General features: G+C 39.4%; 1 protein-coding gene across 14 annotated transcripts in view; it reads left to right on the forward strand.

The window, feature by feature from the left end:
- The window catches only part of DST (dystonin), a 462,173-nt gene that overhangs the window by 58,595 nt on the left and 379,054 nt on the right, over positions 1 to 24,524 (forward strand). The window lies entirely within an intron of this gene.

Below are 24,524 nucleotides of genomic sequence, written 5' to 3' on the forward strand. Positions count from 1 at the left end.
CATGTGGATCAAGGTAGAGAAGTGAGTGATTATTATCAAAGTTGAGAAATCCTCAACTATCATGATTCCCTCGTGAGCCCTCTGCATAACTGCCTTGGTTAATAAGACATATTCTTCATGCCTCTGTGACTTCATGCCACTTTGTCCTTGAATGCTTATCCTCACTCTTGGTTTGCCAGGTGAACTCCAATTCACCTTTTACGACTGACTCATGCTCACATGACTTGTTCAGTGAAGTCTTGTCTGATCCTTCTTATCTGAGTGGGGTGCCCTTCATTTGGACACTCAGCACTTGTTGTAAACCTCCAACATAGCAGTTATTCCAGTGAAAAAGGAGAGCTCTGCAGTATGACCTACATGGGTTCAAAGCCTGCTGTGTGTGTCTGCAAGAAATAGTTTAACTGAAGAGAGGTTAATGAAGACAATATTTGCAGAAGTGTGGGCAGGGCAACCTCCAAGTGGAGCCTCCCTCCTTCCCACTCATGGCCTGAGGGGTAGCAGAGGAGTAGTCTTACTGAATCCTGGTAGGAAGAGCTGGAGCCCTAGATGAGCTCTTCCTAGGGGCAGTGGCAGAGGGATGCAGCCACCGCCAGAACTGAGTGAGTCAGGAGGGAGCAGGGGCAGTAAATATACTGCCCTCTTAGCTCCTGTTGGGACGTCCCACTGACCCAACCCAACTGGTAGCTGGGGGCAAAGGAGCTTGGGTGATGCAGGTCACAGCCATCAGCCTCCTGGGGCTGAGAATCTGAGAGAGGGACAGGAACAACAGAGAATAAAATCATACCTGGTGTCCTTTGCCAAAATGCTTCAATTCTGACACTCAGTTTCCTTATAAAGTGATAATTACAAGAGCTGCCTCATAGAGTTGTGAGGATGAGCTGAGCTGGCGTACGGGAAGAGATTGCATGGTGGTGACCTGCTTAGAATAAACAATAAATGGTACTTCCTTCCGTTCCTCTCCTCCCCTAGACTGTGAGTTCTTTGAGGGCCTATCATGTGGTGTTAAAATATTCACATCTGGCATGTGAATGTATTTTATTGAATAAATGAATGAATGATACTTGTACATAAAATACAGTTTATGAAATGAGTGGTATCAGTAGTAAGCACTGTAAGAATTCTTAACACAGAGAGGGGTCCACCCTCTAGTAGGGTGGTTTGAGCATAACTATATTGAAGAGTTGGGTTTGAGTTGGGCTTTAAAATATGGGCAGGGATTGGCTAGGCAACAGATGCTTGGGCTGGGAAGTAGAGTAAGCAAAAGCAGTGAGAGCTGACTGGATGTGGGGATTTATATGACAGAAGTACAGGCAAAGCTGGACAAATAGATTGGGGCCAGAATACATTTCAGATGCCCACTGGTTTAAACTTTATTTTCTATGCTTCATGGAGACACTTCCTAAAATCATGCTTTTTTTTTTTTTTTTTTTTTTGAGACAGAGTCTCGCTTTGTTGCCCAGGCTAGAGTGAGTGCCGTGGCTCACAGCAACCTCAAACTCCTGGCTCAAGCGATCCTTCTGTCTCAGCCTCCCAAGTAGCTGGGACTACAGGCATGTGCCACCATGCCCGGCTAATTTTTTCTATATATATTAGTTGGCCAATTAGTTTCTTTCTATTTATAGTAGAGACAGGGTCTCGCTCTTGCTCAGGCTGGTTTCGAACTCCTGACCTCGAGCAATCCGCCCGCCTCGGCCTCCCAGAGAGCTAGGATTACAGGCGTGAGCCACCGCGCCCGGCCTAAAATCATGCTTTGATTTTAGGAAGATTAAGCATGTGTAGGGTGAGTCAGGGGAACAGGACAGGGGACAGGTAAGTAGCAGCTGCAGCATTCTAGGAATGAGGTGATAAGGGCCAGGGTTTTGGGCCTGGTTCCTGGCCCTCTCAGATGATGATGGGGAATCTTTTTTTTATATATATATTTTTAGTTGGCCAATTAATTTCTTTCTATTTTTAGTAGAGACGGATTCTCGATCTTGCTCAGGCTGGTTTCAAACTCCTGACCTTGACCAATCCGCCATCCTTGGCTTCCCAGAGTGCTAGGATTACAGGCGTGAGCCACCACGCCCGGCAATGATGGAGAATCTTAGAATGGCTCCACCCTCTCTCCTGAAGGGTCAATTGGAAAAGACAGAGATGAGAGCATGGCAAACAGAGTGGAGGCTACTCAGTTGCTTGGGGCAAAAAAGACATTCTGGGGAGTATTCTTTAGGGCAGATGAAGTTTACTTCCACCATCTTACTGCATCTCCCATCAGTTGTCTTGGACATAGGAAGTTGTCAGAGTTGGTAGTGAGGAGGCTGCTGGCTCCTTGTCCCAGGTGATTCCTGTGCAATCTTCTGGAACCTGATAGCCTCTGCTGACATTCCCTGTTTTCATGCTATATATGGATTTGAACTGAGGCTTTGTGTCCTCTTCTAGATTTGGTTAAGTGTAGTCAGTAGTACCTGCTAGAGTCACCCTGTTCAACCTGTGCCCAAAGCCTTTGTCTTTTCCAACTTACACATTTGGAGAAAAATCTTGGTGTTACCACATGTTGCTGTGAAAGCCATTCTGATTATGGGTTGGAGATGGAATCAGAATTAAATCAGCTATGGTGATGCAGGATTATTTGAGTGACTTTACACGAAGCACTCTAGCCATTTCTAGTGGCAATCTGAATAAGGAATAGGCTCATGAGTAAGAAAGACTGAAGCAGAAGTCGCTGCAAAGAAGATGAATCAGAAAATGTGACTGTGCAGATTCAGCCTCTTTTAGTAGGACTATTCTCTTGATGAAGTGTCACATGGAATATGTTATACTTTAGCATCTTTGACTGCTCTAATCTACTTACACATTCTCATTTTATAAGTTATACTCAAATGTGCCTGTAAGAATTTATAATGGAGATCACTAATACAAGCTTAATTAATAATATATATGTTTTTTATTTCACTCCTTTGGACAACTAGATGCTTCTAAGGGTGAGTAAACTAAAAATTTATCCTGATTGTCTCTCAGTACGTATGTCTTGGGATTTATATTGTATTTTAAGATGTGTTGGCTGGTGGTGGTGGCTCATGCCTGTAATCCTAGCACTCTGGGAGGCTGAAGTGGGAGGATTGCTTGAGGTCAGGAGATCAAGACCAGCCTGAGCAAGAGCAAGACCCCATCTCTACAAAAAATTAAATAAAAAAAAATTTAGCCGGGCGTGGTGGCGTACACCTGTAGTCCCAGCTATACAAGAAGCTGAGGCAGGAGGATCACCTGAGCCCAGGAGTTGGAGATTGCAGATTGCAGTGAACTATGATGATGCCACTGAACTCTAGTTGGGGTTACAGAGTGAGACTCTGTCTCTCTCTCTCTCTTTTTTTTTAAAGTCACTAGGATGCTTAGGAATTTTTTCCTACCCTAGAGCAGAAAGATACTTAGATCCACGTGTCCATTTGTTCTTTAGTATTTTGACATTACAAAGCAATTTTTGGTTTCTGAAGCCTAGAATTTTTAAACATCATCATCATTAATGAGATCTCTTGCATTTGCCGCATGCTTTCCTCATTGCCAATATGTGGGCCTTGTTCTCTGTCCTCTTCCCTGTTTTTTTCTCACTTAATCTTCCCTGCTCACTTTCCAGAGGAGGGACTTGTTAAGGTCGCACAGCTGATAGATAATGGAGCTAACATTTAAACCCAGGCACTCTCGACTTGAGAAATTTGAGTAAAGAATGGAGAATTCCAAGTGATCACAATTCTAGTGCCAGATGTTTATCAGCCCTCCTTTAAGTCTTTGAATTACTTTGGGTCTCAGTTTTCCTAACTGCATAGATGGTAGATATAGTTGAGATCTTTCTTTTTTAAACTATTAATCGATTAAAACCTATTTGAAGATATTGAAAAAACATAGATAAACCCTAAAGCTCATTTATTTTGCTATGCATTTTGTTGGCTACTTCTTTCTGTGGCACAGCACCTAGGAGGTAGCAAAAGTCATTTTGCTGTACTGCCTAGTCACATGAACCTGTTAATGTATAACTCTCAGGCCCAAGAAATATTTATGTGTTTTGAGGTCGAGGGTGTGGTATGGGGAAATAAAAATTTTAAAGTGCTAGAAAATAGTCAAACACACTGCCTATTCCTATTACATTTCACTGACTCCAGTTTTTCACACTTCAACAGAATTGTCTGTGTTTCCTTGTGACTTAGAATAGCTGAGACTTTCTCTCAGAGCTGAAAGACCATCTAATTAAAAACAATGCTCCTAGGTTATTGCCCGAGCTGTAGTTTGCTTCCCTGCTGGCAAAACCTTGGCCTATGAGCTTCAGTTTTCTTACTTTTGGGCTCCCACTGTAAGCAAGCAACTGCATTATTGAGGCTGACAATTTTGATTTGGACATTAAAGGACAGACAGGCCTAGCACAAGTGATTGGTCACATTTTCTGAAATGGTAAACTCAAAGAAAGAAGTAGGTTTGGACTGAGGGGTAAAATAAAAATTTCCAAGTTGGATATGTTAAATTTGAAATATCTATTGCATATTGTTGTGTATGGATTTCATGGAAGATGTGGGTTTGGATTTGGGAATCATTAGTATATAGGTGTTATTAAATCCACGAGACTGGATGGGATGACCCAGGAAGTGAAAATTGATGGAGAAGAGAAGACAGTTGAAGGCTGAACCCTGGGGTCCTCCAGTGTTGAGAGTTTGGGAAGAGGGTTAACTTCCCTTATAATTTCCAACTCTTCCCTCAGAAATATAGATGCCTTAAGCAGAGATGGGTCCAGGGCTCTGGACTTTCAGTTAAGGATGCTCATTTTAGGCCAAGAAAAAAGGTCATTCAGGTAGAGAAGGCCGTTCTCTAGTCTTTGCTAGAGAAAATAGCAGAAAGGGATTTCCCAGATGTACTCATTTCTCTTTTCCTCCCCTGCACTCTGCTCTACTAAACCACTTCCTTGACCTCACCGTTCTTTTCCTTCTGTTGTTGGTTACTGTTTTTGAGTCTTGGGGACATTTTCTGCTTTGCTGATTGCAGCTTAGGTTGTAAGGCTGCGACGTATTTTGGAATATTGCATAGTTTTAATTGTTTAAAATTCATTTTAACCAGATTTTAGATCATCTTCATAGTTGGGAACTTGCCGCAGTGTGGAAAAGGCAACATATATCCTTGATCTCATTGAAAATATAGCAGGGTGTTTCTCTGTTCCTTTCCTGCTTGGATTATTAAATGGTCTTCCCTTTCCCTTTCCTTTTCAAATATATAGGGACCAGGCAGCTTTATTTGCATAACCTCAGGACACTTCCCCTTCTGTGGAAGGCATGACTGTACAGCTCATACCTTACTTTGGCTAATTAGTTGGCAGATCCAAAGCTCTTAAAGGAAATGTTTATTTCCTTTTCCTCTTTGGAATTCTAGAGAATGAATTGAATTAATAAAGTCAAATTTCTTTTGCTAACTGCATGAAAAGGAATTCATTGAATGACACCCATTGAATTTATTGAGTCTTTGCTACAAATTTCTGTACCTCCCTTTTTAGGTTCTTAGTTAATGGAATCTTATAAAAGATTTCATTTATTATAAATTTGCTATCAAAAGGTTTAAGAATAATTGATACGCAGGAGCTTGCAACATAGGTAGACTATACTGAATAAACAGTGCCAACATAGACAGTGTTTAGCCTCTCAACTTATGAAACAAAGATTAACTTGGTAAAGGGATTCATGGGTTCCACTTGGAGAAGAATAAGCATATCTTTCTTTCTTTCTTTTTTTCGAGACAGAGTCTCGCTCTGTTGCCAGGGCTAGATTGTGGTGGCGTCAGCCTAGCTCACAGCAACCTCAAATGCCTGGGCTCAAGTGATCCTCCTGCCTCAACCTCCAGAGTAGCTGGGACTATAGGCGTGCACCACTATGCCTAGCTAATTTTTCTATTTTTAGTAGAGATGGGGTCTCACTCTTGCTGGTCTTGAACTCCTGAGCTCAAGTGATCCTCCCACCTTGGCCTCCCAGAGTGCTAGGATTACAGGCATGAGCCACCGTGCCCGGCAAGCATATCTTCCTAACTCGTGATTCTTTTGGAGGTTAGTATTTTGACTGCAGCAAAGTCTCTTGCCATTCTTTTTGTGTCTGTCTTGTACTCAGAGTCACCTGTTGTCTTGAAATAATAATAATAAAAAAACCACTTGAATTCTTTTAGCTCTAAACAAAGGAAACTTAAAGAAAACATTTAGATAGCCACTTATACTTTCAAAGTTTGCATGGACAGCTGTTGATCAAAGGACTGAAAAGGAAGCCCCTTCAAAGATGGTCTTGTTTATTACTTTACCTCTAACTGGAACAATCCTTAAATTGTTCTGGGACTGTGGGCATAAATTCCTTTATTTTAAAGAACATAACCATAGCCTCCCTCAGAATTCAGTTTGGAATTTAACAGCTATCTTTGCCTGAGACAGCTTTTTGATCTTGGCTCCAAATCCCATAGATTATAATTTAAGACCATTTCCTATTGTAGTATCCTCTGTGAAGAGGATGAAGCATAGCCCACCCACCACTGTGTTACTGTCAGTCTTTGTGAATCAAAGAATGTTAAAGTTTGAGGGGATCTTAGAGCTTATCTGACTCAACAGTTCTCCTGTTGCTGGATTTCCCTCTGCTTCAGTATTTTTGGTGGTAAGATCATCATTAGATAGCTGTAATTAGTAGCAGCAAGTTAATTATACTCAATAATCAATAAGCTGTTTCTTTTCTAGGTTCATGCTTCCATCTCTGGGGACCTTTTCTCCTAGGTCTGATTCTTAACTTTCTCAAAATCACCTTTGTTGCACTCCTCTAAATCAGCAGTCCCCAACCTTTTTGGCATCGGGGACCTGTTTCATGGAAGAAAAATTTTCCATGTGAGGGGTAGGGGGATGGTTTCAGGATGATTGAAGTGCATTACATTTATTGTGCAGTCAAACCTGTCTGCTAATGATGATCTGTATTTGCAGCTGCTCCCATGGCTGGCATCACCGCCTCAGCTCCACCTCAGAGCATCAGGCATTAGATTCTCATAAGGAGTGCACAACCTAGATCCCTCACATACATGCGCAGTTTACAGTAGGGTTCCAGCTTCTATGGGAATCTAATGCCGCCACTGATCTGACAGGAGGCGGAGCTTATGCGGTGATGCGAGCCCTGGGGAGCAGCTGTAAATGCAAATGAAGCTTCCATTGCCTGCCTGCCGCTCACCTCCTGCTGTGCAACCATCTTCCTAACATGCCATAGACTGGTACTGGTACTGGTCTATGGCCTCGGGGTTGGGGACTGCAGCTCTAAATCACCTCCAAGTGAGTTGTAAGGGTCCATCTGATTTCTCTCAATATTGCCTCTGGTTTTTGTTTTTGTGTTTTAGTTATGAGTTGATAAGTGTGGTTCAGAAAATCAATATGGAAATCAAACATATCCAAATGAAATTTAGTGTGTGCTTTGGGAGAGGTGAAGTCAGTTCTGGAAATGACAGTATTGTTCCAGAAACATTATGGCTTTGCAGTAGCCCTTTGTAGTTAAGTAGCACTTTATATTTTTTGAAGTGTGTTCATTTTCCCATTATCTCATTTAATCTGAACATTAAATGAGCATTAGGTAGGGACATATATTGTTAACTCAATTTGACAAAATTAACTCCCAGACAAGACATTAGGTGATTGGCCCAAGTTCATAAAACTAGATAGAGACAGACATCCCTCATCCTTGCAATCTGTTATCTCGTATGTTTATCTTAGGTTTAGTCTCTTTGTCATATAATGCTTAGGGAAATAGGTAAGAACTTTGAGGGAGAAGAATATAGGTTCCAGTTGACTGGAGGAATTATTCTTCTTCTCAGTGTGACTCATCCCTGGGGACTAGCTTTATATTTTTGAGAGTCTGCTTACAGCCTGCATTATCTGTATTGGCCACCTGGGGTACCAAAATGTTGGCAAGTCCACTCCGGTCTAATACTAGCAAGTTCATGCTGTAGCCTCCATGCATCCTACTCAGTTATCAGTTGGTAAAGTAGATAATCCACTCTGATGCTGGGAATACCACTGGCTTGTCTGCATTGACCCCCACTACATGCAGCTCAGCATTACTAAGATGGATGTCAGATACAGTCTTAGACCATCTGTGCTGCTGTAACAGAATACTTGAGACTGGGTAATGTATAAATAATGGAAATTTATTTTCTCACTTGGAGTCTGGGAAGTTCAAGATCAAGTTGCCAGCAGGTTTGGTGTTTGGTAAGGTGCCATTCCTCACTGATGGCACCTTGTTACTGCATCCTCACATGGTGGAAGGTGGAAGGGAAAGAGAACAAGAGAATGAGGTGGCTCTCTGAAGCCTCTTTTATAATGGCATTAATCCATTCATCAGGGCTTAGCCCCCATGACTCAATCACTTCCCAAAAGGCCCCACCTCTTAATACTGTCACACTGGGGATTATATGTCAACACGTAAATTTTATGTGGGATACAATATTCAAACTATAGCAGATACCTAAGTTAATTTGGTGTGAAAAGTTTAGTTTAAACATTCTTGTACATTGGTGGTAGAATGTAAAATGGTTCAGCTGGTATGGAAAACAATATGACAATTCTTCAAAAATGTAAATATAAAGGGCTAGGCATGGTGGTTCATGCCTGTAATCACAGCATTTTGGGAGGCCAGGATGAGAAGATTGCTTGAATTCCAAAGCTTGGGTTAATATAGTGAGACTCCCATCTCTACAAAATTTTTTTTTGAAAAATTAGCTGGATGTGGTGGCATGAACCTGTAGTCCCAGCCATTTGGGAGGCTGAGGCAGGAAGATCACTTGAGCTCAGGAGTTTGAGGCTGCAGTGAGCTATTGTGCTACAGCATTCCAGCCTGAACAACAGAGCAAGACCCCATCTCCTAAAAAGAAATAGAATTGCTCCATGAACCAACAATTCTGCTTCTGGTTATATACCCAAAAGAACTGAAAGCAAGCTCTCAAATAAATACTGGACACCTATTCAAAGCTGTTCATAGCAGCTTTATTCACAATAGCGAAAAGATGGAAGCAACCTAAGTGCCCATCAGTAGATGAATGGATAAACAAAATGTGGTATATACATACAATGGAACATTATCAGCCTTAAAAAGGAAGGAAATTCTGACACATGCTATAACATGTACAAACCTTGAGGACATTCTGCTGAGTGAAATAAGCCAGTTATGGAAAAACATATACTGTATGATTCCACTTATATTAGATATTTAGTGTAGTCAGATTCTTAGAAACAGAAAGTAGAATGGTGGTTGCCAAACACTCCAGGGGAGGGGAAAGGAGAGTTGTTTAATGGGTATAGAGTTTTAGTTTTGCAAGATGAAAAGAGTTCTAGAGATTGGTTACATGGCAATATGAATGTACTTAATACTCCTATACATTGCTTGAGTTCCAAAGCTTGGGGCAATATAGTGAGACTCCCATCTCTACAAAATTTTTTTTTGAAAAATTAGCTGGATATGGTGGCATGAACCTGTAGTCCCAGCCATTTGGGAGGCTGAGGCATCCTTAAAAATATTTAGGATGATACATTTTATTATATGTGTATTTTACCACAATTAAAAAATTAAATTTAAACAGAGCAACTGCAGGCAAGGAGGCATCAAAATAATAATAAATCTTTATAGAACAAGGGCTCCAAGTGATAAGAACATGAGAGAAACTATACACTTAGCAATTTTAAAGCAAAACTATCATAAAGTATGAGAGGCACAAGGTGAACAAGAGGTAATTACAAGTAGCAAATACTAAGAAAAGGATTTAATTACTAATTGGAGGATGTTTCCTTATATTTCCAGTATGGCCATGACTGTGGATCGAATATCAGATTGCAAGACATATTTCATATGAATGAAATGGCAGTTGGTATCATTACTCTTAAAAAAGAGAATCTACTTAGAATGTAAACTCTTTGTTGAGGTTTTAAGGGATCTTGTATAATGCATTTGCCATATGAGTTACAGCATTATACTCTGGAATAAACGATATTGACCTAAAACAATATAAACTTAAATATTAATTTAAGTGACCGTATTATTTCATAATCTGTTTGTGTTCTTGTGTCAAAAAACTGTTCAGAAACTTTATTTAGCAATTTAGCAAATAGATATGTTGATGTTGTTAGAAGCTAGGATTTTCAGTGGGAGAGAAAAGGGATGCAGATATACAATCACAGATGTTAAGAAAAACCCTGTACTCCTAAAATTGAATTGTAAATGTCAGTTTGAACTCATAATGAATTCATTAAAAGAAAGTACAGAGGCTGTCTTGACTTATGATGGGGTTATGTCCCAGTAAACCCATCATAGGATGAAAACATTGTTAGGTTGAACCATCATCTTAAGTCAGGGACGGTCTGTATTTGCCAGCTCTTTTTACTATAGGAAATGTAGAATGAGCCTGGCACATCTTGTTAAACTGGAAAGCAAGGAAGCATCAAAGACTACTAAGGTCCTGTCAGGAGGACCAGGAATAAACTTGAAGAGGCTCCTGCTGCCCAATTAATAAGAATAATAATCACAAAGGATTAATACACATCAATATATTTAAAATCCATGAATCTATATTTTAAAAGCCACCTCATTGAGGACCTTTGAAGAATGCTAGGCACCAACTCACTTTTCTGAAAAGTGATAAAGGAAAAGATTCAAGCTTTATCCTGTCTTTGTGGTAAGAATTATTCCACATGGTCATTGAATAGCTGTTGAGGGAAGATAGAATGATGAAATTGCAATGTCATAATTTTTTTAAAAATTATTTTTTTTTATTTTTTAAATTTTTCGAAGGGAAAGGAGAGGACCACTGTCACCATTTTGCAAACCCTAATGAAATAATGAACCCAGAAAATGATCATCAATGACTGCTAACACCCAAAAGAGAGACAATCACATATTTGTGCCTCCTGATGAAAGTATACAATAATACTCAAGAAGTGTGCTTGCTAGAAAAAATAGAACCTAAATCAGTTCAAACTGCTGGGTCAAATTACAGATTAACACAAAATACAGGGGACAGAGGAATATGTTAAATGATATGGTTAAGATACAGTTAGCAAATATCAGAGAGTCTAGGACAACAAACCTCTGTTCTTTCAACAAATAAATTATAGGGAAAAAATGGAGCGGTAACTTACACATGAAAAGAGACTTAAGAGACCTACCAAGCAAGTATAATGTTCGTGCCTTGTCTGGGTGAACAAACTGAATGTAAAAAAAAAAGAGTTCTTGAGAAAACTGGGGAAATTTGAACCCTGTATATTTGATGATATTAAGAAATGTATAAATATTTTAGATCCATAATGGTATGTTGATTGTGTTAAAAATAGTCCTTATCTTTTAGAGATGCATACTAAAATATTTAATAATCAAATAAGATTCCTCATATTGGCTTTAAAATAATCCAGTGGGGTGGGAGAGAAAACGTGGGTATGGATGTAGTGAGAATTGCACTGAGCAGGAGATGGTTAATTGTTGAAGCTGGGTGTTATGTACGTGGCAGTTCTTTATACTTTTCTTTTGCTGTTTAAGCTTGAAATTTTCCATGATGAAAGGTTTAAAATGTTAGAAAACAGAAACAAACCTTTTTTTGTGAGACAGAGTCTCACTCTGCTTCCTGGGCTAGAGTGCCATGGCGTCAGCCTAGCTCACAGCAACCTCAAACTCCTGGGCTCAAGTGATCCTTCTGCCTCAGCCTCCAAGGTAGCTGGGACTACAGGCATGTGCCACCATGCCTGGCTAATTTTTTTCTATGTTTTTAGTTGACCAATTAATTTCTTTCTATTTTTAGTAGAGACGGGGTCTCGCTCTTGCTCAGGCTGGTTTTGAACTCCTGACCTTGAGCGATCAGCCCGCCTCAGCCTAGAAACAAACCTTTGTTTGAAGTTTACATCCTCAACACTTTGCTTCATCAGGTCCCTCTTCTGGCTTTTGTTTTCCATAGAGTAAGCCTAAATTTTTATCAATAACACTTCTAGATTTTAGATATTTGTTATTAAAAGGTTTTTTGGAAAGGCAGAGGGGGGCAGTATTCCTATGGATATCTTTTTATTTTTTAATTTTTTTTTCTTTTAGCAAAAAACTGTTTGCTTATTTATTGGCTTTTTCCTTATAATATTTAAAAAACGATATTTGTGAATTATATGTAAAATGTGCATAATATTTAAACCTTAAATAATATAGTATAGATATAGAATTATATAGGAATATTCTTGTTTTAAATAGCTAAAAACTGTTTTTCCCCCCAAGATTATATCATTTTTGTTCTTTGCAGATCCTATTATAAGAGACTACAGTTATTATTGAAACAAAACTGACCCAAAAGGCAACATGCCATCACATTGCTTGCCTTTGTCTTGATGAAATTCAAACGATAACCTGTTCTAACAATTTTTCATAGTAAGTAGAATTCCAGTGTTACTTTATTCCAGCATATTACACTTATATCTTCTCCCAGAGCTCATGAAATTTTGATGATGGCTAAAATGCAAGATATTGAGTTGCCTAATCGATCTGAGTTAATCTTTAATATTGACATCACATTCCATTATGTGACTCTGTATTCAGGAGATGGTTTTCCAGTGGTAGATTATTTGCTTTCATTTTGCTGCTCATACTTCTTCTTTTCTGTTGCCAAATAGGGAGGCAAAACAATGGTTTACATATTTCTAGCTCTGTTTAAAGCTTAAGAAGGTTTGAAACTGTCATTGGTTAGGATGCCTTAGAATTATATGTGAGTTTTATTATGTACGAGCCCTATTAGAAATAGGTATGGATAATTGAGAACAGAGTATAATTTTTAGCTGCTTTCCCAAATGCAATAAAATATCCCATTTACCTTCTTTAAAACTGGGTAGCTGGATGTGGGTAACTTTCAGAAGCAAAGGGATCTTTTACAGGACATGTGCTTTCATGCTATTAATTTTCATAACTTGCAGGCACAGAAAAATAATTATCTTTAAGTGGCCAGCGTCAGTGTTGAACATGAGCCCATTTTTCTTGGCTTTCAGAATAACCATTTCTTTTGGACTGTGATAATCAGTTGTGACATATTTTTTTTTCAGCTTTGTCTCCTCCTTCTGCATTTCAAGAAGGTTAAACATTATTGAGCATAAACCTTTGTCCCAGGATTTCAGAGGGGCAAACATTATACATTCAACTTGAACATACACTTTAAAGTAGAGTTCTGTGCTCATTCAGACCTTTGGAATTTTAAATAAGAAGTGTCTGAAAAATCATCAGCCAAGATTCTTGGCACCTACACACCCACCCACCTTTTTTTGTTTGGTGCTTTTTTGTCTCTGAAACAGAAGATTAGCTACCCATTTAATAAAGTGTGAACTTGACTTAGGCTTGATTTCTTCCACTGATGGTAAATTATAGAAATTGTGATTTTTACCAATAAAGAGAAATCATTTGGATTAAATGTCAGATTGTTGATTTTTTGAGTTGCATGATTGCCTGTATATAGGAGTAATCACTCCTCCAAGATGATGACATTTTTCAGACAATTGTCTCCATCTTCCTCATTTGCTGGGAAATTAATAAACTTTTCTTTCCTTCCCCTTAGACCACTTGTTCTTGTTTTTCTAATGTGGCCTCGAGGACAAGTGCCGAACTTTCAATAACGTGCTCTTAGGAGTAAAAGAATGAGTATGGTTGGAGGGTTTTAGACTTTTGTGGCCCATGGTCTGCTCCTAAAAACCTGGATTTTTTTTTTAATATAAAAATAAACTGTTGGGTCTGAAGGGGGGAGGTGGAATAGGAAGATCAGCCAATTGGATGTCATGCAGTGTCTGATTTTTTTGGCGTTCTGTTTGTTTTATATTCTTAGTTATTTTCACTTGTTCTTTTATTTCTTTAGGCATCCAATCTTTGAGAAAGATACTATTTTTATATTTTTAGGCACTGTATATAAGTATTTCATTAATGGATATTTTAAAATATCTTTCATTAAGTATGGAATTAGATAAATTGAAAAGCAAACAGTACCACCTGCTAAGAAACATACTAAAATTATTTTTCCAAGGTCATTTCTTCACTGTTCTTCTCTTATTCTGATTTTAGTGATGAGAAGAATTATGTCACCTTAGAGGGAAGAGACTGTTCGTGTTCTAAACCTTAGCTCTAGGGAATTGTGGGATTTCAATAAATTTTTAATAATGAATCTCTAGTCTGCTTCTTTTTCCAAAGAGTTATTGCTTAGCTTTCGTAGAGTAAGAGAAAGTTGTAAAGTGAGAAGTCAGAGTGAGAAAAAATAGAAAAAAGGAAAATCATAGGCTCAGCTGTGATGAATAGCCAAGTTAGGTTGTATTTTATATATCCAGAGATACCTTTCTTGATGCTCTTTAGTAATGGCATGGGCCTGGCTTAATTTTGCTGGAGCTAAGACTTAACATAAACCTTTTAGCAAACACAAGCAGTATAATGAAGTGCCTAAGAGTGTGCATTCTGGAGCCACACAGTCTAACATGAGTTTAAATTCTGGCTTCAGTACTTACGGGTTTAGAGTCTTTGGGCAAATGAGTTACTTGGTTTCTTTGTGGCTCAGATTCCTCCACTTTAGAATGGGGGTCATAATGTTATTGTGTGGCTTAATCTATTTATAGATTTGAATAAGCAAGAAAATTTAATTATGGTATAGTACTTAATTCAGCAGTGACTAATATTAGCATGGAATTAACCATGACATCACTGAATATGGATTTATTCAAAAGTTTTGTAAAAAAGCTATAATCTTTGTCTATCAAAATGAGGACTCAATAGATAATATCTAAAATTAATGAATCTATATGCATATTACTTAGAACTATTAAGATAAATAAGAAATAGAGGTGAATGTGGTTTTATCTAGGAAAGTAGGAAGAAGAGCCAGGAGACCACAGTTTTTGTATATAATCTTATTTGTTTATCATGGTGCAAAGAGAAACCAAATTTATTCTTTCTCACTTACCATTTAACCCACTTTCTCCTCCTAAGGAAAAACTCAGGACGGGTTCCGTAATTTTGCTGGTCACTCTTAGATAAAGGAAAGTTCTTGGGTCACTTTTAAGTCTGGTCTAATAATAACATACCTCCAGCCTGGTCTTTTGAATTATTGCAACTTTGTATTCAAAGTTAATAGTTTTCCCTTCCCTCAGCTTGAGCCAGATTGAGGCTGAAGTGGCAAAGGATGTGGTTGCCTTCTTTTCTTTTCCTCCCTCATTTCTTCCTGTATCCTCCAGTTGTTGCTTCAGATTGTTCTAGGCTTGGCCCAAGGAGAGAGGGAGGTCAGAAGCCAAGGTCCTAGTTTTGCACAGTCCATGTAGTGGCATCAGTCCATGTTGTGATCTGGCATCAGTGCCCCTCAAATGCGTTGTAGTTCCTTTTATGTGGGAAACTTTTTTTCTTGCTTATGTATTCCTGCCTTGGCTCTCTGAGCTTGTGATGGTTCACCCCCTGTGTTCAGTTCCTCCTTCCATCCACAAAGTCCTCCCAGGTAGGATCCCTTTCAATAGGAGCTTACACTAGCTCCTCCTCTCTCTTGGGGTCCATATCTAGCCTCCCCAAAGCATGTGCCTTTGCCGCCATGGAGGGCCAGCTCAGTGCCAGGCAGGCCTTTTACTCAAGCCACCATCTTCACCTTTAAATTCTTTCGGTGAGAGTCATATTCCAGTCATATGTTCCCAAAGCCCCAAGGGAGACATGCTTTGCCCTTCAAGAGGTCTCCTTGACCTCTTGGTCTCTTTAAGGTATATGGTAAACAAGCAAACTCCTCCTCTGGGAGGAAATGCTCAAGGCATCAGTAGCTTTCTCCAAAACAATCTTTTTTCTTGTTTTCTGGCTTTGTCTGTCTCTCTTGGAGTGGTGATGGGCTCGGCTCATGTTTCTCTAATTGGTGTCATAGTCAGTTAACATGGCCTTCCTAGATGGCCTAGCACAGTGCTTTTCATACATTTGTGGGGAAGGTTTGTTTTAAAAAAAACAAATTTCCAATCCATTGCAGGTCTACACATGGCTGTTTAATGCATGGCTGGTCTTTAGCTCACATCACAGGTGACTCACCTCAGGAGTTCAGCAGCACCTGAAATGGTCTGTTCAGCAAGGCAAGTCTACCGACCATTTGCATTTCCAAGGCAATGCCAAATTATTCTAAAAGTTTCTAAATACTTCCAATTTCTGTAGTTATCTTGGAGCAAACCAGTAAAAACCATTCTCAGACTGGTACCAGTCCATGGGCATATTTTGAGTTGTTATAACACTTCCCTTTAGGATTGGGGGAATGGTGGCATTTACTGTATCATTCCTGACCTTTGGGACATCAGTTGAAACCAAAATTAGAATAGATCTTCATTAATTTCACATATATTTATTGTTTGCTCTGTGCTACTGATCCTATAAAAATAAAACTTCTAAGATGGATGTGGGGGTACATGCCTGTAGTCCTAGCTATTTGGGAGGCTGAGGCAGGAGGATTGCTTGAGCCAATGAGTTTTTTTTTAATTAATCAATTTATTTATCTATTTATTGAGACAGAGTCTTATTCTGTTGCCCAGGCGAGTGCCATGGCATCAGCCTAGCTCGCAGGAACCTCAAACTCCTGGGCTCAAGCAATCCTCCTACTTCAGCCTCCTGAGTATTGGTGCTATAGGCATGGCTAATTTTTTCTATTTTTAGTAGAGATGAGGTCTTGCTCTTGCCCACACTGGTTTTGAACTCCTGAGCTCAAGCTATTTTCCCTCCTTGGCCTCCCAGAGTGCTAGGATTACAGGCATGAGCCACTGTGCTCTGCCAAGCCCAGGAGTCCAGCCTGGGCAACATAGCGAGACCCTGTCTCTAACATAAATAAATAAATAACCTTCTATTCTAGAAAGGGGAGAGATATAATAAACAGATAGCTAAATATATGTTATGTTGGGAGGTGATAAGTGGTATGAAGGAAAATGCTTCAAGTAAGGGGGAATTTCATGTTGGGGGTGGGATGGCAAGCTGCAGGTTTACATTGCACAGAGAACATTCTTCGATAAGGTGACATCTCATCAGAGACCTATTCAGTGACAGAGCCAAGTCTCTGGGTAAGAGTTTTTTAGGTCAAATGCTCTTAAAGCATTATTTGCACCTTAATTTATGGGCATGTTTTACTTTGACAAAAATAAAAGTCAGTTTAAGGGGCCGGGTATGGTAGCTCACGCCTGTAATCCGAGCACTCTGGGAGGCCGAGGTGGGAGGATTGCTTGAGCTCAGGAGTTCAAGACCAGCCTGAGCAAGAGCGAGACCCCATCTCTACTAAAAACAAAATAGAAATAAATTAATTGGCCAACTAAAAATATATAGAAAAAAATTAGCCGAGCATGGTGGCACATGCCTGTAGTCCTTGGGAGGCTGAGGCAGAAGGATCACTTGAGCCCAGGAGTTTGAGGTTGCTGTGAGCTAGGCTGACACCATGGCACTCTAGCCTGGGCAACAGAGTGAGACTCTGTCTCAAAAAAATAAAATAAAATAAAATAAAATAAAATAAAATAAAAAATAAATAAAAGTCAGTTTAAAAATGAATGGGGGAAAAATGAATGGGAAACAAGGATATTGAGAGAACATTTGTAAATTACTATTTAAAGAAGTTTGCCAAAGAAGGGACTGAGGCATTTAGGCAGTAAGCTAGGGAGGATACAGGATTCAGAAAGGTCTCTCCTAAGATGGGAGACATTTGAGATGTTTTAGGAAAAAGAAAGGGGGCCTATCTTGGGCCCGGACAGAATGAAGGTGAGGGTAATAGTAGAAATAGATGTGCTTTGGGATAGCTAGAGGTTGTTACATAGGAACAGTGCTGAGGGCCCGGGTGATGTTAGATACTTGTACACTGTTGAGGGATCCAGCTGCCCTGTTGAGTATTTTTCAAAGCAGGTTTCAGCAGTTTAGGATTGGGAGTTTGAGGCGAATGTTTTCAACTGAGCCAAGGTGGAGGGTGGAATTGATAGCTCTAGAGAAGTTGGCTGGGATATTGATGCCAGGGAAATGCTTGAAATGATGCATCATGAGGCCGGATGAGGAAGAACAGGAAATCTTAACAGCAGTAATGGATCTGACCAGGAATAAAGAGGATTGGAGGTCTGGATTAGTTTGAAGAGGAAGGGAGAGCTGGAGAGCCAGAAATTGGAGGTCACACTGTTGGATTAGGACAAGAGGTTTCAGAGTTGGCTCAGTTCCAGGTGATGTCATTATCCAGAATAATGGGACAAGGGGTGGCTGGCAAAAGAGGGGAGAAGGTGACGATCATTCCAGTTCAGGAGGTTGGGAACCCTTGTGGCTGAGGTGTTGGATGGCTCATCCAAGGTGAATGTGGAAATCTTCCTGGATGACGACACCACTCAAAGAAGTGGAGAAGCAGCAATGAGTCAGGTTCCAAAGTCCTCAGTGAATGAGGTGGTGTGGCCAGAGGTCAGAGAGTGACAATTCAGGGAGGGGAAGAGAGTGGCATTGGATGATGGCTGTGGCCTCGGAGAGGGGCAGGATTTCGGTGGGACATGCAGGAGCAGCCTCTGCTAGAGGAATGGAGAGCAGGCTCTTAATAAATGCGTGTGGAATGATTAAGGTAAGACAAGCAGTGGAGATGGCACGTCCTGTGAGGAGGTAGAGCTTGTTGATAGTGGTTCCAAAGGACACTCAGAAAGAGTTGGCAGGGGAGGGCAGCAGTGGAGGAGGTACAGAGTAGCGGAAGGATGGTAGTCTTTGAGAGGAGAGTTGCCCACAGGGCTTGAATTTGGGGCATTGTATGAGTATGGCAGGAACAAGTGGCATAGTGGGTGAGTTCACCAGCAGCTCTGGGGGAATGATCCTCAGGAGTAAGCAGAGACAGCCCTCTGCCATCCACACTGGTAGTCTGCAGCCTTTGCTCCTGGGCCAGGTCATGTGTCCATTAGACACTCTCATCTGTGCTTATCATGAGCTCTTATAAAGGCCTTTTGGGACCACTGAGACCTAAACAGTGAGTCAGGTTTGAATATATTATTGATTCAAAAGTAAGAATTTGGGGGCATGAATTTCAAAAACAATCTTTAATTAAATGACTACACAATGTATCATTTTTTTTCAACTTGTTCAGTTCAACGTTTGTATAATTGTGCATAAATGAAATTTAAAATTACACAAAAATTATTTTTAACAAAACTTATTGTTTTTAAACAATAAAAGCCCTTGCAGACATTGAATGGAAAAATATATTGAATGTGTCTGATCATACATCTGATTGTGACGTGGATGGAGCCTTTAAAACAGTGCAGGGCCCTGTGAACATCTCAAAACGTCTCTAGCTTGAGTTCCATCCTCAGTCAGCAGTTGTGCAGAAGTTGGGCCTGGTGTGGTGGCTCACGCCTGTAATCCTAGCACTCTGGGAGGCTGAGGCAGGAGGATCCCTTGAGCTCAGGAGTTCGAGACTAGCCTGAACAAGAGTGAGACTCCATTTCTTTTTAAATAAAAAGAAAAAAAGGAGTTGTACAGAAGGTATGTGTTTGTGTGCAATTGAAGGTGATATTAAAGATGACCAGGCCTCTAATATGATCCTGTCCAGGTAGCTGCGAAGGGGATCCATTATTCTGAAGAATCTTAGCTCCCAAGGGTATTAGTTTTGGCATCTACCTTTGGTGATTTGGAGGCCTAATTTTACTATTTCTTTGAAATCTCTTAAATATCACATGATTTGAGATGTGTGTAGGGAAATTAGGAAAGAAAGGTATTCTTTAGGTTTATGTAGGAAAGAATACAGAATTTGAAGTATTAAGACCTAGATTTAAACTGGAACAATCGCTTCATCTTTGAGCCATAGTTTCCTGTAATGTACAATGAGAATGATAGCAATATTAACCTCATAAGGTTGTTGCGGGGATTAAATGAGATATTATTTTTGACAAGGTTTTATGGGCTATAAAATGCATTATGAATGTAGTTATGATTGACAGGGGTTTTATGTAGCATGGTGGTGATTAAGAGGAATGAAAAGAAAGTAAGATGGTAGATTCATGACTCATCATTAGCTTATGGACCACTGGCTTTTACTTATTCTATCAATATCTATCTGTCTATCTATCTATCTATCTATCTATCTATCTATCTATCTATCTATCTATCTATCTATCTGATGTGTTCTCATAGTCCCCCATTCAAAACAAAAGCTAGGATCTGAGCAGTAACCCGTGTCTACGGATATGGTCTCTCTCTTCCCATTGGCCTGAGTCTCTGTACTCAAGGTAACCATTATTCCATTCCATCATTCTCTTGTCTCCCTTTTAACTTAATAAAAAAGATTACCATACTTTATGTAATTATTTGGAACTCACTTTTGTCACTTGTTATTCCATTGCTAATATTCATCCATATAGTTGAATGTTGCTGTAGCTTATTCATTATGAATTTTGTGCGAATGTACCACAGTTTGTTTATTCATTTTCTTGAAAGTTGGCATTTGTTAATAGGCCTTTACTTTTTTTTTTTGAGACAGAGTCTTGCTTTGTTGCCCAGGCTAGAGTGAGTGCCATGGCATCAGCCTAGTTCACAGCAACCTCAGACTCCTGGGCTCAAGTGATCCTTCTGCCTCAGCGAGTAGCTGGGACTACAGGCATGCGCCACCATGTCTGGCTAATTTTTTCTATATATATTAGTTGGCCAATTAATTTATTTCTATTTATAGTAGAGACGGGGTCTTGCTCTTGCTCAGCTGGTTTCGAACTCCTGACCTCGAGCAATCTGCCCGCCTCGGCCTCCCAGAGTGCTAGGATTACAGGCGTGAGCCACCCACTGCGCCTGGCTGGCCTTTACTGTTTGAGTGGTATACTAAGTGTTTTTTATGTGTGTCTTATTGTGCATGTGTAAGAGTTTTTCTTGGGTACATTCTTAGTTGGATTGCTGGATCATAGGATATACATGAAAGTTCAACTTTAGGAGATAATGCCAAACTCTTTTTCAGAATACTTGTATCAATTTATACTTTCATCAACCATGTCTTAGTGAGCATGAGGAGCCATATTCTTTTCAACACATAGTAATATTAGACTTTAAACTTTTTTCCAATTAAATACATGTGATGTTAATCTCATTGTGGATTTAGTTTGCTTTGCCCTGATCACCAGTGATGCCAAACATCTTTTTATGTTTGTTAGTTGCCCTCTTTCTTGTTTAATTGTGCTTTTCTTACTGATTTGAAAAGTTTTTTTTTTTTTTTTTTTTTTTTTAGACAGAGTCTCGCTTGTTGCCCAGGCTAGAGTGAGTGCCATGGTGTCAGCCTAGCTCACAGCAACCTCAAACTCCTGGGCTCAAGCAATCCTGCTGCCTCAGCCTCCCGAGTAGCTAGGACTACAGGCATGTGCCACCATGCCCGGCTAATTTTTTTTATATATATATATTAGTTGGCCAATTAATTTCTTTCTATTTATAGTAGAGACGGGGTCTCGCTCTTGCTCAGGCTGGTTTCGAACTCCTGACCTCGAGCAATCCGCCCGCCTCAGCCTCCCAGAGTGCTAGGATTACAGGCGTGAGCCACCGCGCCCGGCTGTGAAAAGTTTTTTTTATATATTCTTTGTTCACTGAGCTTTCATTTATATTATCATATTGTTCATTGCTTGGTTATTTTTGATAATCTCTTATTACCAACTCCTATTTTTGATACCCTTTTCTCTTTCTTTAAACATATAAAATATATGTATTTTATATTAACATACCTGATATTTTTGTCTGTGGGTTTGTGCCTGTTGTTTCTGTAGTTTCACCAGCGGGGCCTTGTTTCATTGTAAGCTTTGTGACTTTTTATCATGAGCTATGTTTGATTAAACTTTATCTGTGGTAATTTTTGAGGCTTGGATTTGAAGGTACATTCCTCCAGGCAGGATCTTCTTTTATTTTTGCCAGGCTTCTATTAACCAAGGTAAATCTAAAAATAACATTCTCAGTTTCAGAGTTTTTCACAATGCACAGGTAGTGTGAACTTGGGCCACTAAATGCACACGAGATCCAGCTTGTGGTTATAAATATTTTTTTCCTGCTTTAGTCACAATCTTGTGACAGGCAAGTGTCCTTGCTATCTCAGGGTTTATTTTTTGTTTGTTTGTTTGTTTTTGAGACAGAGTCTCACTCTGTTGCCCAGGCTAGAGTGCCGTGGTGTCCCTAGCTCACAGCAACCTCAAACTCCTGGGCTCAAGCGATCCTCCTGCCTCAGCCTCCCAAGTAGCTGAGACTACCGGCATGTGACACCATCCCCGGCTAATTTTTTCTACATATATATATTTAGTTGGCCAATTAATTTGTTTCTATTTTTAGTAGAGACAGGGTCTTACTCAGGCTGGTTTTGAACTCCTGATCTTGAGCAAGCCGCCTGCCTCGGCCTCCCAGAGTGCTAGGATTATAGGTGTGAGCCACCGTGCCTGACCTCTCAGGGTATTTTTGTTTTGATTTTCTAGTTCATGCTTTCCTTGGCTTCACTTGCAGGTTTTTCGGTCAGACTCCCTTGACTTTGTCTCCTGAGCAAATGCTTGGCCATCAAGTGAAGCATTGGGCCAGAGGGGGGTCAGGATAGCATTTCTGTATTTGTGCTTTTGCTTTTCTGTCTCTCTAGCCTCTGAGGATTTTTCTTACTTTCCTGCCTCTTCATCGATGCATTTAAAAATACATTATTGTTATTTTCTCTGGCATTTTTAGGGACTGTGCAGAAGGAAGGCTTGTTAAGATATCAAATTTATAATATGTCTGGGAAACCCTTGCCTTCTTTTTGTATGACCTAGAGATTTCCCAAAATGGGTCTTCCCAGATCAGAGCCACGTGTACCCCGAAGTTCTAGCATCCATCCCTAGAGCCACCAAAAGTTTAAAAATCTGTATATCATTGTCAAAGTACACCAAGACATTGCTTTTGGTTCTCACTTCTAGAATAATGTCATTTCCATGTAGGGCTGTCAGCATATTTGGCCAGTTGCTCCTCGTCGTTTGGTGTTAAAGCTGATGACAACAGCACCTTCATTTCCCGCAGAGGGTGGAATTCATGTTCACACAGGGTATGGAGAAGTGCTGTAGTGACTCATTGATTTTCAAGTCTGAAATTTCATACCTATTTGTCGCTTCAGTCAGATTTAAGTCAAATCAACTTCCTAACTATATCATGTTTTGTTACATTTTGGAGTTGAACATAAAACCTTCAAATAGAAAAAATATTCATGTAATATTTTTATGATTAATATCAGATAAATTATGAAATAGAAATTGTGATTGTCAGGTTATTTTATTGTTGATTTATTTCATTCACTGATTTTTATTTATTGTTTTTGGTAATTAAAAAAATTCTAAAAAAAATGTTATAGTCCATGATACACAGTTTTTGGAGGCGAGGGTGAGTTATGGGATTAGGAGAGGATTTTTTTTTTTTTACATGTGTTATTCAATACATAATATCTCTAACTCATTAGCTTTTAAACTTAGTTCAAGGTAACTATATAAACAGGGTGTTTATAAGTTAGAAGTCGACACAGTAAACAGTGGAATTTGGATATTCAAAAGAGCTCTAGAGGTAATGGATTCCTTGGACAATTTAGGAACCTCAAAAATCATCCATCCTGGGTTGTCACTTTGAAGAAACAAGGCCCAGAGAAGTGACCTGAGTTGCCAGACATTATATATCTAGTAACTTTCAGGGCTATGATTGGAAATAAGATCTCCTGGTTGAACACACTCTCTTCTGTCCTATATTGTTTCCCTGTTTATATGCTATGTTTAGCCTGGCATTTAAATTTTTTTTTATATCTATAAATTTTAAAACTTATTTATGTGCTTTGTAAAACGAACTGACCTAACCCCTCATGTTTAAAATTGATTTAGAAAACACAGTCATTTAATTTTTTAAAAAAATTACCTAATAATCGTTGGAATTTATGGGAGTATTAAGCAGGCAATACAGACTTCTCAAGTTTATTTCTAGAACGCGGGTTATCACCATGACTCCAGGCAAACTCATCTGTTTATTAGAGCAAAAGAATCAGGAAGTCTGAGATGTAGACGTTTCAGGATTCTGGGGAAGTGAAAAATAGCTTTTTCAGAAACAGGAATGCTGCTTTTTATAAACAAATGACTATCATTATTTCCTGTTTTGTAATCCTACTAAAAACCGTTTTGGAACTTCATCAGTTCTCTGTAGCTCTATAACCATAAATGAGACTATAAAAGAAATGAATTATATCACACGATAGTAATATTCTCCAGGGATTAGGAGTTTGGTGGGAGGGGGTAAACTCATAACTAATGGATGCGGTGAGCATTGTGGAGGGGAAGGGCATGCCTCTAATCCTCGCTTGGTAGAGGCATAAAATGTAACCAAAATGTTTGTACCCTCATGATACCCTGAAATAAAAATAAAATAAAAAAACCAAAATTAATCAAGTGAAAAAAAATAAATAAAATTTGCAAATAAAAAAATGAATTATAAAGACTCAGAGGCATTTCACATCAACAACATTTTTACTGATGCTACTTAATAATAATAACAGTAGTGGACATTTCTGAAGCACTTCTT

This window comes from Microcebus murinus, chromosome 5, assembly GCF_040939455.1.
Source record: "Microcebus murinus isolate Inina chromosome 5, M.murinus_Inina_mat1.0, whole genome shotgun sequence".
NCBI lineage: Eukaryota > Metazoa > Chordata > Mammalia > Primates > Cheirogaleidae > Microcebus > Microcebus murinus.